This window comes from Lissotriton helveticus, chromosome 1_2, assembly GCF_964261635.1.
Source record: "Lissotriton helveticus chromosome 1_2, aLisHel1.1, whole genome shotgun sequence".
Classification (NCBI taxonomy): Eukaryota; Metazoa; Chordata; class Amphibia; order Caudata; family Salamandridae; genus Lissotriton; species Lissotriton helveticus.
Genome location: NC_136058.1, coordinates 310,510,136 through 310,524,574, shown reverse-complemented (window position 1 = coordinate 310,524,574; position 14,439 = coordinate 310,510,136). Strand labels below are relative to the sequence as shown.

General features: G+C 46.8%; 1 protein-coding gene across 1 annotated transcript in view; it reads left to right on the top strand.

Moving 5' to 3' along the window:
• The window catches only part of LOC144802321 (HORMA domain-containing protein 1-like), a 1,664,778-nt gene that overhangs the window by 1,179,940 nt on the left and 470,399 nt on the right, over positions 1–14,439 (top strand). The gene's annotated exons all lie outside the window — the stretch shown is intronic.

Below are 14,439 nucleotides of genomic sequence, written 5' to 3'. Positions count from 1 at the left end.
TAGGGAGCCTCCCTGACTCCCAATGAGCCAATATGTTCTGGAGAGCCGCTCCCAATCCCAGCCCAATTTGGCGTCCTCTGTGTGATTTAAGTTGAAATGTAAGGGCATTGTGTAGGCCTAGAAGGGTGTAAGCTGGGAACCGGGGTAGCTGTGTGTCGAGGTGGGCATTTATATCAGCTATAAGAAGTGATTTTAGGGCAGTCCCAGAGCAAGTGAGTCGGTGTACCCAAAGAGCCGCAATCTTGCCAGCAAAGGGGCAAGCGAGCCAGATTCCCTCTATAAAGTCTTGGGAGGGGTGAAATACCAGTACATGGCTATCTTGGTAGCTGACTCTATGCTTGATACATTACAAGCAGTGTGGCGCGCGCGCAATAATAAATGTCCCCCCATTCCTTTTTTAAGAGGGAGCGGCCCAGCTCAGCCTCCCATCCCCTCCTGAGGATGTGGTAGCCGCTGGAGGGGGGCAGAGTAGGCCATAGATCTCAGAGATAAGACGGGCATCTGAGGCTTTGGATAATAGCGCTAACCTTTTTTAACAGGAAAAGGAAAGGGAATGTGTGACAGTGTTCAGCAAGAAGGTTTCAAAGTTTTTGATGTGAGAACATTTTGAGAAAAGAGTAGGCAAATGGTGCATTTTCAAGTAAATTTGAGAAAACAAGAAGGTTAATAAAGCAATTGTGAAAGTGCAGTTATTACATTAATGAAGAAATGTTATATACCATAGTTAGCTGCTTATTCAGTATAACCCCAGAGCTTCATAACATTGATGGAGTTTTGGGGGGTGGGGTAGGGGCGTGGGGGTCAAAGCATAACAAAGTGCTCCTGGCTAGCAGATAGTCGATTTTTGTCAATGATGTGTGTTATTACAAAGCAAAACAATATCACCTTTCTCATGTGACAGAAATAGTTATTGTGTCCCAGAATGGGATGTTGAGTGGACCAGGAAGCATCGCCACCATGCAGTTACCCTGCACCCCTGCCCTGGCTGGCACATGAAGGAGATACATAACATGTTGATCTGATGGTGGAATAGAATGGGCAGTGGCTCGACTTGAAACAGTGGAGGAAGGGGAGGGAGGACTTCCTGTCTGTGCCCAGACAAGACCCCGCCAAACCCCCACCCTGGATGGAACACCCTATCATGAAGGAGCGGAGCTCCCCCCCACTCCTCACATGGACACATGAATTGTTTGCACCTTGGAGGGTCCGGCCTGGGTCGAGGGGTCCAGGGACTGCCTGAGTTAATGAGCTGATAGTAAATCACGTAATAGGTGAGTGAGTCAGAAATCCTCTAGCTGAAAAGAAGGGTAGACTGTTTAAGTGTAATAATTTGTGTTATTGCTGTAGGTATGACAGCTGTAGCCTAGGGTGAAACATCGAAGCAGGGTACCCTCACCACTGTTTACCCCACGTAGAATGAAGGCTTTCTTTCTCCATTAGGGCTTCTGAGACGTTGGGTGCATGTAGCGCATATTAGGGATCGATCATTAAGGATTAGCTCGGCGCTACATAAACTTGGTAGAAAGAGCTGAGTGCCACAAATTGCGCCCATGTCACTCACACATGCCCACCCAGAGGCTGAGACCGATCCGGTGTCCACGGGCATAAACCAGCGCTGTTGCCAGTCCTGTTCACGGAGTGCCAGGTGCCAGCCTGCCCCTTCACTGCGGGCTAGGGAGCACCTCTTCCGGGAGCGGTGGGGGCCCAAGAGCAGCTAGGTGGGATGCACTGGAGAGGAAGGATGGAGCGAGTGGATCAGGGGGTCATGTGCAAGGCATAAAATTGAGTTGTAATATATGAGCACAGCCCCTAAAGTATGGCCCTGTTAGTTTGCCACAGCGAGCCTCACTCGGAGGCTGAAGAAACAGGAGGGAGGAATAAGAAGGGGGTTCGTGGGAGATGGGCAGGGGCGATGGTGTGGGGAAAGAAGCATGGGAGGCATGCATGGGAAGAAGGATAGTTACGAGAGAGTGCAGAGCAAAGGGACGGAGGGCTATAGAAAGGATGAAAGAACGCAGGTATTCATTGCAGGCAGGGAACAAGTCCTATAAAAAGAAGTGGGGGGACTGACAATATGCAAACGACGTCACGTGCTGAACGTGTCCCGGTGACTGAAAATTACACCGGGACACGTTCAGCTTATTTCTGTGGGGCCCAGCTTCTTGGCAGGGGGGACGGCATCCACCATGTGAAAAGAGTGGCGGACGCCATGAACCTGCGTGTACCCCTGACTCGAGCCCTGATTGCAGGCAGTAAGCATGTGCAGATTAATGGGACACTGAATAAAAATGTATCTTAAAAAGTGAAAGGAAACAGCGCATCCTGGAAGAGGGGGAGAAAGGCACGTACATACTAGACATGCACACAGACATGCTCACACAAGCACACATACGCACTCACACGCACGTGCACCCACACACATAGGCAAACACAGACATATAGAGGCATACTCAGACGCATGTACATAGGCACGCATGTTTACACACTCTCACACACACACTCATTCACATATATACCAACGCCAGTCCTTTCCTGTTCTCGTGATAAATGTAATTCCCTAAGCCTGAACAGGCTTGTCTGAAAAATGCCTTGCGCGCGTGTGGCCCCATTACATTCCGTGGAGGGGTCCCACCCTCCAGGTAATTCAGACCTGGCAGCAGAGCTGGCCCGTTGGAGGGACTGAGCCCCATGCTCTGTTGCTGCCTTCAGATGTCTGCTTCCCCGTAGACTGTACGTATAGCAGGCGTACCCCAGCACACTGGCACACTGCACAGACAGGCAGGTGCCACTTTTCCGGTACCCTACCCCCCTCTCCCCTTAGTCAAAATTCAAAAACACAAGACCACCAGGCTGCACTGCTCCCCCCCTCCAAACCCCAGCAGCGCACGGCGACTGCCAGATCTACTAGAGAGCGGGTGGCTTCCCTGGATTGGCTACAGATCTCCCTGCCTGTAAATCTGACTGAAACTAGAAAATATCAGAGCTTGGACCTACAGCTCGCACAGAAACCAGACGCAAAAGCTCCAAAGAGCCAGGCTGGAAGAGCGAAAAGCACAAAAGTGCCCTTACCTCCTGGAGATAGTATTCATGTTAATTGCAGCGCCCATGTACGCTGCAATTAACATGAATATTATTTCAAAGGCCCACAATCGGCCCTTCACCTGTGCCCTAGTAACAAAAGAAATGCTGAGTCTCCAACAGGACGTGTGCTTTCAGAATCTGAAAGCACACGTCCTGCTTTAGATTTGCTCCATTCCTTTTCTTAATAGTGCGTAGCTGTGGGGCTGATAGAGGGCCTTTGAAATAGTATTCATGTTAATTGCAGCGCATGAGGGCGCTGCGATTAACTCAAATACTTTAACAAAGGCCCTCAATCAGCCCCACAGTTACTCACAATTAAGGAGAGAAATTGAGCAAGTGCCAATTCCACTTGCTGGTGAACGGGAGCCCTCCCGAACCCCATAGACACTTGCCGCTCCCGGGATGTGCTGTGTGTGAGCAAAATATTGGACACTGCGCGCTCGAAGTGAATTCAGTGCGGGGCGCTCGCGTTAAAGGGAACAGTGTTCACCACCCTCAAAAGTAATGTCGTCCGGAGATGTTAGAACAAAACTAGGTACATGAACAAATAAACAATCATATGTATATGAATGAATAGGTACAGTGAACCAGCAGAATGGCCTTGCAAATATATCCATTTTTGACTGAAAGTTCATCTAGAGCAGAACAACAACATTGGAAATAAACCAGCACAGCTTAGCTTGTCTGCATGCTGCTGAATCTCTGAGGAGAAAAGGTGGGCAGGGGAAAAGAGACATGAGTGACAAGGCTGTCTTTCATCTTGGATAAGATGGAGTCTACCTCTAAACTGGGGCCTAGTTAATACATAGAAAGAAAAACATACTTCTTCACATCATAGAGAATTTGTTTAAAAGACAACAGTGCTATTTCAGCGTATACATGTGAAATTGAGTGTGAACTTGCATTCTGCACTTCGTTAACGATGCATAAAAATATACATTTCTAAAATCTTCCACACCTTTAAGGGCCTCACAACACACATAACATCCTATCATGGCCCACAGGTGACAGGTCAGTTCATTAATCAGGATCTTGAGGCACTCAGCTCTGCCTTTTTGAACGTGGGCAAAACATCACCAAAAAATGCTAACACAACTTTACACATCGCAGCCGATCGCGGGAAAATAAACCTGTGTCAACGTGGAATTCACTGCGGTACCATGCAATAGGCATGGCAACAACACCGGGACACTGGCCTTTGAAGGTGTGCGGCCACAGTAGTGTATGCCAATGGTTCGGACAGGGTGGACACAGGTGTTCAGCCCATGGCTGGCTGTGATCGCGCTGCGAAGGTGGTCAGGCAACTGACTCATGTATCTGCAGGACTGATAGACATAACACTTGGCATGCATGTGACAAGACCCCGAGCAGTCTTGAGCTCCTACATGTCCCCATACGTGCGGGCCCGCCCTCCTGGTGCATGCTACATTACAACATCGACTACTGTGGCCCTGGTGGTGACTAAAACCTAACACATCGTAAAGGACACACCCATTCAACCATAAAGGTCCCATGACTTGTGCTGCACAGATTTAGTGGCCCCGGAGGCATAGCGTCCTGCACGGGCCTACCGCCACAGGCCGCTGATTTGCGGTGAACAGGGTTGATGGCACAAGGTCAGTTGTTGATAGCGTTCGATCACCTCTGTGACTCTGATCCGGCTTTAGTCCAGACTGAGCCGCATCTTCCTCTTACTCCTCTCCGTGCGTTCACTGGTGTGGACTCCGCCATTCATTATTCGCGACTAAGTGCTGGATGTGGGACTTACTGGTCCGCAGGGTAGGCCTGAGCCCTCATCCACGTGTTGCTCGATTGCGTTGAACTAGGGTTAGTGGCACCACATGTCGCAGGCTTGCGCCAAACAGGGTTAGTGGCACCACATGTCGCCGTCTTGCATTGAACAGGGTTAGTGGCACCACGTGTCGCCAGCTTGCGTTAAACAGGGTTAGTGGCAGCACGTGTCGCAGGCTTGCGTTCAACAGGGTTAGTGGCACCACGTGTCGCAGGCCTGCGATATGGAATTATGCCTCACTGATCAAAGGGAGTCTGGTGCTGTGGCCGCTGCCCCGGTCTTGGGGTCACTGCCATTCAGGACTCAGGACACAGTTCCACATGTGGGACTTACTGGGCCGAAGAGGACCCGGTGGAGTATGTCAATGAGAAAGGAATAATGTGGGCGAGCATCGGGGGGGCCAGCGATGGCCTGCGGAGACTGGTGCTTGGAACTTGCACCGGCACGTGGGGGACCCTCTTTGACACACGCCGGTGTAGGCAGGGGTGCGGAGCCTTGATGGTGCGCTGGGGCAGGCATGAAGGGTCTGGGGACCAGCGGCCCTGGGTGCAGCAGGTGCACAGGGATGCAGGCCCTGCCGTGCTCGGCGCAGGACTCTGGGCGGGCTGAGAGGCGCCGCCCTGGCATACGCGTTGTCCATTCCGAATGAGAACCACAACCAGTGCGACTGGCTTTTTGTTCACACAACTACGCAGGCCTGGCGAACGCCGGTCCAACCCACTACGCACGCGCATGCAGGGAGGGACGTAACGTGCAACATTTCCGCGTTCTGTCCCACAGCCAGTTGGGATATGGTGGCGTCCACTGGCCAATACACCATGCACCAGCAGTTGATCTCCACATGGCCATTTCCGTGGTTTATACTCTGTGGTCTGTCCGGCACCTCCACGCCACACCTGGTATTGGGTGGGTTCACATTCCTTAGTCACTTGCCGCACTCGCACATGCCTGCTCCATGCCTCTCCTCACATCCTGCTATTGTGTGTCTGTGGTGCCATGCCGTGGCTGGGTTGTGGGCATGGCAAGGCCGGATTCCCAATGTTGGCATCCAGGACAGGTGTGATGACCTTGGATGGGGTTGGCTATGTGACTCCTCCGACTATGGGAGTTGAGGGTTGGATGGTACCAGAGGCTGGCATGTGCTGCGCAGCCAGGAGCTTTGTCTGCTGTGTTCGGACTGTCAGCAGGCAGGGGATGTGGGTCAGGATGCGGGGGATGGTTGCCCTTTTGGGCCTGTAGTGGGCAATGTCCTCCTCTGGCGTTGCGTCTGGGCAGCAGGTGTGTTTCAGGTGGGTCCACTGTCTCTGTGTACGCTGCCTCTGTGGTGTTTCTGGGGGGGGGGTTCCGTTGGGGATGGGTCCTGGGGGTGGTGGCGGGCCTGGGGTTGTTGCGATGGGTGTTGTGGTGGCCCTCATGGGTAACCGCGTTGCATGATCATTGTCTCCATGGCATCTGTCGGTCTTCAGGTGTGGCTCTTGGCTGGGCTCCCTTTTATGCTGCAGGTAGTCGCCCTGCGTAACACCAGCAAAAGGCAGGTGTTAATTCCCTGCTGCTACAGCAGCTTATCGCCTGTTTTTGGTTTGCATCACAGATCTGGCAGTTCGTTGTGAAAGTGGTGTGGTTTTTTCGTGTGTTTGCACGGGAACGCCTACTCTGCATCACATTAGAATTAGTTGGTGGTCTTCACTGTGGAGATAAATTTTGGGTCAGTTATCTCGGGAATAATGGCGATGTCTGCAGTTTGCACCAGCTTGTGAATGGGGTGTTAACTCTATCCCCACTTTTGATGCGTTAAGGTGGAGATAAATCAGAGATAGGTCCTTGTGAATGGCACCCATAGAGTACGGTTAGACCATATTCTGACAGGAAAGTAATTTATTTTCCTGTCAAAAATGCCTGCACTTTTTGTGAAATGCTCTTCCCATGGGAAGAAGATAAACAGAGGAGACTGACATTCATCAACAGCATAGACTATAAAGAATCCCATTTTAAGTTGGGTAGGCTCCTCAAGAGTCTTTAAGTGCTGATCAGAAGCAGTTGACCCATTTTAATTCCTCATTCTGCTAAGAATCTCAGGATATCATCATATTTGTCATTTTTAATACAACAAAAAAATCTATTTGCCTTTGTTTGAAAGTAAGTTTAACTATTCTCAATTTATTCACACCTGCTTTTTCTTCTGTTGCCATTTTGACAAATGCACTTCTTGCTGCATAAAAGAAAGACAAACATGCAGTCTGTCTGTTAGGCACTTTTGGAAACATGCTGGATCTGTCAAGCAATGTCAAGTATGATTTTGATACACTGAGAGGGAATCCGACTGAGGCTTGATTCGGGCGGTATAAGTCTCACTGCCAAAAAACAGTTTGTGGTGTTCTGCCTGAGTCCAGCATAAGGGCTTGAAGTGTTTTCCCCTTCTGCTTACCTTACTAGATCCATTATGAAGCTCTGTAAATGTATTTTTACGTCAATACTGTATTTGTTTGACGAGATCGGCAATGACTAGTTAAACAAGAAGTTAACAGTTGCCATTGAGATCTTTCTCATTATGAAAAACCACTACCATTGAGACCTTTGATACTGAGGCTTTTGCCCTCTTGTGGCTGTCAACATCAATGGATTTATCAATAGGGTTTTTAATACTCCCTTTAAAAGCCACCATGAATGATTGTTTCCCCATGCACCTCACAAACCACATCTTTTGAAGATCACTTCAATACATTACTCTGTGCAGTCAGCATGCATTATGCTCCCCACTACCACTTTCTATACCTCATCCCTTATTACCTACCACAAGTATGATACCTGCTTCATTAAAGAAATATGATTCACCCCCACATTCTCATACATCTTCATCAGCCTTTCTCTCCCAGTCTGCAGCAACCATAATAATTTTCACTGCGTACACAAGAGGGAAGGAAGACTCACTGTCATCCATAAGTCCTTCTGGTCTTGCATCTGAAGTAAGCAAGCAACACTCTGAGTGATGATTCTACAAACACTTCCTGCTCTCTGCAATTCAGACTGCCACCTTCCATTCCATCTGCATTCATTGATTAATGCTTGGATCGCCAACTCATCCATCCACTTCAACCATTCCACTATCTTGGGAGACTTCAACCTCCCAGACAATTAAAGCTCAAATAGAACATGAGACACCCATCACTCAGCCAATACCCTGCAAAAGGTGAAATCCTCAACTTTGTCTTTTCAGCATACCAACAATCCAATGCAAATCACTTATACTTCTAGGCTGGGCTGACCACACAACCATCCCTATTTACCTGTTCAGCATTCTGCAAACAAACCAAGCTCAAATCGGAAGAGAATACTAAACCTTTAGTCCGTTAAAGACTTAAACAAGAGTAGTGTGATCAACCTCTTCTTTTAAATAAAAAAGAAAGATCAATGACACATCAGCAACACCAAACCTGCTTCTCCTCTTACGTCACACCTTTTCGTAGAATTCTGAAGTGCTCATTGTTTCACAAATCTCGCAGATATACCTCAACTCACACATCAATGCAACTTCCCATGAAGAAGAAGTTTTAGCTTCATCATTTATCAAAGCTCTCTCTGGAGACGTTATCTCACCCCACTCACAATTCTCAACAAGGTCACTCATTTAACAGTTTTGCCTTTGACACAGTTGACTATCCAAACCCAATCCACTCCCTTGTGTCTCAAATAGAAATGGAATTCATTGGCAGTGTCCTTTATTGGTTCTCTTTCTACCATTTTAATCGACTCTAGTGTGTAAACAGGAATATCAACAGGTCCCCAAAAATCTTATCACATACGAAATCCTCCAAAACTTCTATACTTTCTCCTGTGATCTTCAAAATCTCCATGGCGCCCCTTGGGACTCCACTGACAAATAACTGCATCAAGTCTCTCCAATATGCGGAGGATACAAAACTCTGCCTGAAATTTTCCTTTGCGCCAGACTTCCAAAACCGCAAATACTTCCTGCACCCCTTCCAGACCTTGATGTTCAGTGCCTACCTGAAGTGCGAACAAACCAAGATAGAATTCTTGTTATTTATAAGACCAAAAGCAAGACATAGTACAAACCTGGCTGAATACCATAAACCTTAATGGTTTAAAACCCCTCAGATTCACCTTGGTCACCCATCTCACCCTCAAATGACACATTGCCAAAAAAAGAATGAAGACAGGCTCGTAGGAGCTCTTTTTTAAAGAAAGTTAAACATTATCTTACAGAAAGTGACTTAATAACTGCTGGTCAAGCCTTCATATACTTGCATCCGGGTTTTGGTAGCACCCTGCCTCGTGGCCCCAAAAGACGTTCTACAACTTGTACACGTCTCATATTCAGCCAGAATAAATATGATCACAACATCTCATTATCATCCTACTCGATGCGCTCCTCTTTCTGTCCTGCACCATCTTTAAAACCAGCTGCATAATTTACAAAGTAACCATGACGAGCACTCCTACTTACCTCCCAGACAAACTCACAATCCCTGCTAATAAACACGGGGCAGCAGGTCTTTTTATCCTATGCCCCCAGTATCTGAAACAACATCCATGTATTATAAGGACCCTCCCTCCACACAAGCTGCTTCCAACACCTCTTTAAAGCACATTAAATCACAATACATTAACAATCCAATAACCAGATAACTCTCCTATTACCAGTTAACTGTATGCCTTTGACCCTTTACAGCGCTTTGCTACCTTATTAGCTAGGTTCATTCTATATAAATGGTACATACATACGTACATACATACATACCCCTTTCGAGTGCCACTGCTCCCTTCGGCCAATCTAAATTTCCCTCGCCTGATATTAACAATCCTCCTACACACATTCCACAATTTGAGCCCCCTCATTTAATCCCCAAATACAACCGAGTAAGCACTACAGCATGTTCACACCTCCGTGTCTCAACATCCAACAGACACTGAAAACATTAAAGTTTAAACCTTCATGTCCTGTTACTTGTGAATTACTCGTTTATGTACGCATATAAACTCCTGTATCACTACCTCTATGAAGAACTTGCAGGGAGGACCCCTGCCCCTATTACGGCCCTTACATCACTTACAGAGGACTCTATCCCAGAGATCATTTCTTGCCAATTGACCAGTTTATCAACTTTAACAGTGGACAAAGTAAACAATTTGTTACTGTGCACAATATCAGGGTCCCCGTTGGACCCCTGTCCTCCTCCTATACTACATCTGGCCTCAGACAAGATTAGTATTCAGCTAGCTCCACTTCTGAATGTCATTAGGTCAGGGATTTTCCCCGCTTCTTGGAAGAAATCCTGCATTAGACCCATTCTAAAGAAACCTTCTCTTGATCCTTCCAAGGTGAAAAATTACCGGCCCATATCCTGCTTACCGCTTGTGGACAAAATCCTAGAAAAATCCACCAACCAAGACCTAACTGGTTACCTTGACGCCAATTACCTCCTAGATCCTACCCACGATGGCTTCAGTACACAGCACTCCAATGAATCAGTTCCAATTGTGGCCACTGAGGAAATACGCAGACAGCTAGATTGGGGAGGAAGAGCCGTCCTTTTCCTGCTTGACCTATCAGCAGCGTTTGATACTGTCAATCATCTGGTATTAACACAGCGGCTGAAGGCAATAGGAATTAAAGAGGCGACCCTTACCTTACACACCTCGTTCCTCACTGCGAGGGAACAGAGGGTGTGTTGGGACAGTTTTAGATCAGAGAGGTTCACTGTCCCTTGCGGAGTTCCCCAAGGTTCAGCATTGTCGCCAACCCTGTTTAACATCTATGTCACATCTCTGGCCAAGCTGACTAAGAATTGTGGTTTCTCTTCTAGTGTGAAAACCGTGGCTGGGAGATTTCACAACTGTCTGTAGCACATTATGGGGTGGATGCATCAGAACTACCTCAAATTGAATACAAACAAAACGGAGGTCATGGAGTTTGAGAAGGAGCAACCACTTATGGACCCGATTTTGGTGGCCGGTAGAAGTAGGTCTCTGTTCGAACTCTATGTAAAAGCTAGGAACCTCGGATTCTTGTTTAATAACAAACTTATTTTTGCAGGACAGATCAACCTTTTAACATCTTCCTGCTTTTTTCTACTAAAGACCTTGCGCAAAATGTTGCCTTTTATTCCCCTGGATCTCAGGAATTCTTTGGTAGTCGCACTAATACTGTCACTAATTCTGTCACAAATTGACTACTGCAATGCACTTTTCCTGGGCATAGACAAACACCAACAGGTATAACTTCAATCCCTTCAAAATACCGCAGCGCGAGTGCTGCTCAATATTCCCAAATACCACCATATTTCTAGCAGTATTAGAGAGCTTCATTTTCTTCCGGTCAAGCAGTGCATCAAATTCAAGACGCTATGCCTGGTGCATAAAGCATTATATGGTGGAGGGCTGTTAGACCTTCAGAACTTTTTAAATGGCACTTCCCACTGCGGAATCTCAGATCTGCCAATAAATGACTAGTCCAGGTCCCTAAAATCAAAAAGGCCAGATGGGGAGGTAGATGCCTTTCCTATCAAGCATCCAAGCTTTGGAGTGAACTGCCGGTCAACATCAGGCTACAACCTACTAGACTCCTGTTTAGGAAAATGCTTAAGACCTGGATTCTTTATATGTTTCCTCGTTTATCCAGCACCAAGATGCTTCGGCATTCGTGCTCTCTATAAATACTTAGTTTGACTTCTACCTCATCCCACTCACCTTGATTTTTAATTCTGAAACATGGATTCTGCATCATAGGTGCTTCATCAATAGTTATAAGCCTTGAATAATTCCGTGCTGCCAGCGCCGACCTAGGAACACCTTCTTCAATACATATTGAGAATCCAGGAAAGAGATCTGTATAGAGTTGATCACTGAAAGTACTTTTCCGTACATTCACAGTGTAGAGATGTGTTTCCTGGAGAATGCTGGCCAGAATTGCAGGAGGAATGTACTAAAAAAAAGCTTACAGCACTCTGTCATAGGAAAAGTGCTGTGCCTGGTAGATACGTCCTGATAGGAAAAGAACAGCCTGATAGGCTAACACTTGTAAGTTCAAAACCTGACCTGTACCTTTAAGGATCCTAGAGAGACCCTATCCCATAATGCACTGCAGTGGAAGTTTTCCTGTGATAGTCAGTGATTTTGTCTAGCTCCTTCAGGTAGGATCTCAGAGCACCTCAGCTCAGGTGGTTTGTTTTTTTGCACCAAATTACTTTGGAAAAATCATCTTGGTGTTTTTAAAGCTACTATACTGGACATTTTAGCCCTTTTCTTGTTGAGTAAAACCTTTATTAAAGTTTTCAGAAAGGCATTTTTTGACCAAATGCTTGCTCTCTTCACAAAGGACCCATCCTGTGGAGGAAAGAAAGTTTCCTCTTATGTTGACAAGGTTTGTGTGGTATGTTTATCACCTCAGCACTTCACAGAGGGATTTGACATTTCCAGCAAAAACACTAAAAGTGTCACGGTTGCACTCCGCAGGATCCACATGCAGCAGAAATGCTCCACCTCCGGACCTCCCAAACACCCTGAACGTAATATACACAGGGTGTTTAGGGGATACGGTGAGGGAAAAACCCCAAAAGGGGAAAAAACCCGAAAGAAAAGAATAGAAGGGAGGGACAGCAGGGGAAATGAAGCTGTAACAGAAAGGCACAATGTATTAATAAAGTTATAAATGCTACTCTCATTTCATTATCGCTAATAATGCCCAAGCAGATTCACCTTGTACATTTACAGCATGTGCCTCTTCATATGTAGTGTCTTCACACAGCACTCCTGTCCCCCTGTACAACGCAAGAAGCACATAAATGGTTAATGTCACCACAAACAAAGAGCTTCCTATGTATTGGTAGCGAATGTACACATACCCGTTGAAAAGAAAACTAACTCCTGAAGTGGGAAGCTCCAAAGACAAAATACGTAATCTACCATGTGCAGTCCTTTGCTTATGTATTGCAAACATAAGGCATAACAGATAGATCAATAGCAGACTCCTCCTCTGCTAGAGAAACAAAACCAGGTTCCAGATAATCTCTCTAGATCCAGAAAGTCACTAAACACGGTATGCTGTAGTTAATCCTCACTACCAGCATCCGCTTTAGCATTTGTAATCCAAAATAAGAATGAGCCCTTATTCAGACGAATATCCTTTCATGCCGGCATAGCGGAGACTCCTCCCCCTGCTATCCGTCACTTGCATAAATGAAGTACAACCCCCAGCCGGAATCGCAATAGACACAATCACTAACTCCCTTAAAAGAGAGCCGATACCAAAGAGTAATCTCCTCGCAGCCGCGAGGCTCTTCAATTAAGAGGCGCTCACAAGAAAGCTTCTAGTCAAAAGGTCAATGGACAAACGATAAATAGCGCGCGCTTACAACGATACCCTTCTGTTTCTTGCAGCGCTGAATGTCAGAACTTCTCAGGGAATGCCTACGAAGGGCGAGAGCCACAGATGCCATGGAGAAAGAGGAGCCGAACAGGCTCCTTACCAAACACAGCCAAAATCACGAGCACCATTTCCTGGTTCTTGCCTGACTATATCCTGATGAACAAAGGATCATGGGAATCGTAGTTCTAAGCCCGCTGCCCATGGGAAATGTAGTTTAGGCAGGCGCTGACCTGTTCAGATCCTGACAAAAAGATAGGGAAGATATCAGGCTACATGGCTGGATTGAAGCCTTTAAAGCGGACCAAAAAAGAGAAAAGATTGGAGAGTTCTTCCTAATACCACTCTTATGTAAAATGACAAAGCCACAGGTACCAACTCCCACATGAGGAGATCTCAATCTGAAAAATTCCCCTCTCAACACCAGCACCGTCACCATTTGCATCACCACTATGCACCTGCATCAAAGTCATCGACATCGAGAGGCCTTGTTCTATCCTGCTCGCCTTCAAAGGAAGGCTGAACATCAACAGAACTCCTACATTATCACCGTTTGGCGTTAGGATCAGTGACAGGACCTTCCTCAACACCAAAACAGCAATGGCACCACCATCACACTCTCAGTCAGCGTCTGCATCATATCATTTGAAGTAGACATCTCACAGGTCGACGTCAAAATCACGTCCCTTGACGTCATACCTTTCAGAGTTGAAATCCCAACTATCAAAGCCACATTCCCACTTGGTGTCAAAGAGACATATCTCTCCACTGAGGACTACAGCTATGTCTAAGAGGCAGTGTACGGCATGGATTACTCCACTCTCGATGACGAATGTCATTCAGATGGGATTTCTTCCTCACATTGGTCAGGATCATCTCAACGTACGTACCCTCGATCCCCTGACCAAGACACGAATCTCCCCCCTGTCTACCCCATTATTCCACCTAATGATCTCTACAGGCTCAATTGCATCCTCTAAACATATCTTCTATGTGACAGCACAGAAGAGCGACCTCATGTCACCAAGTCGCAAATGGAAGGTTTCATCACCTGTCAAAACATCACGCCCAAGAACTCAGTCCCCCGAAACTCATTATCCCCATCAACACAATCAGTGAAAAGATCTCAGGATACAACCTCAACATCAAATATGCCGATATTTCCATCCCACTCCACGTCTAG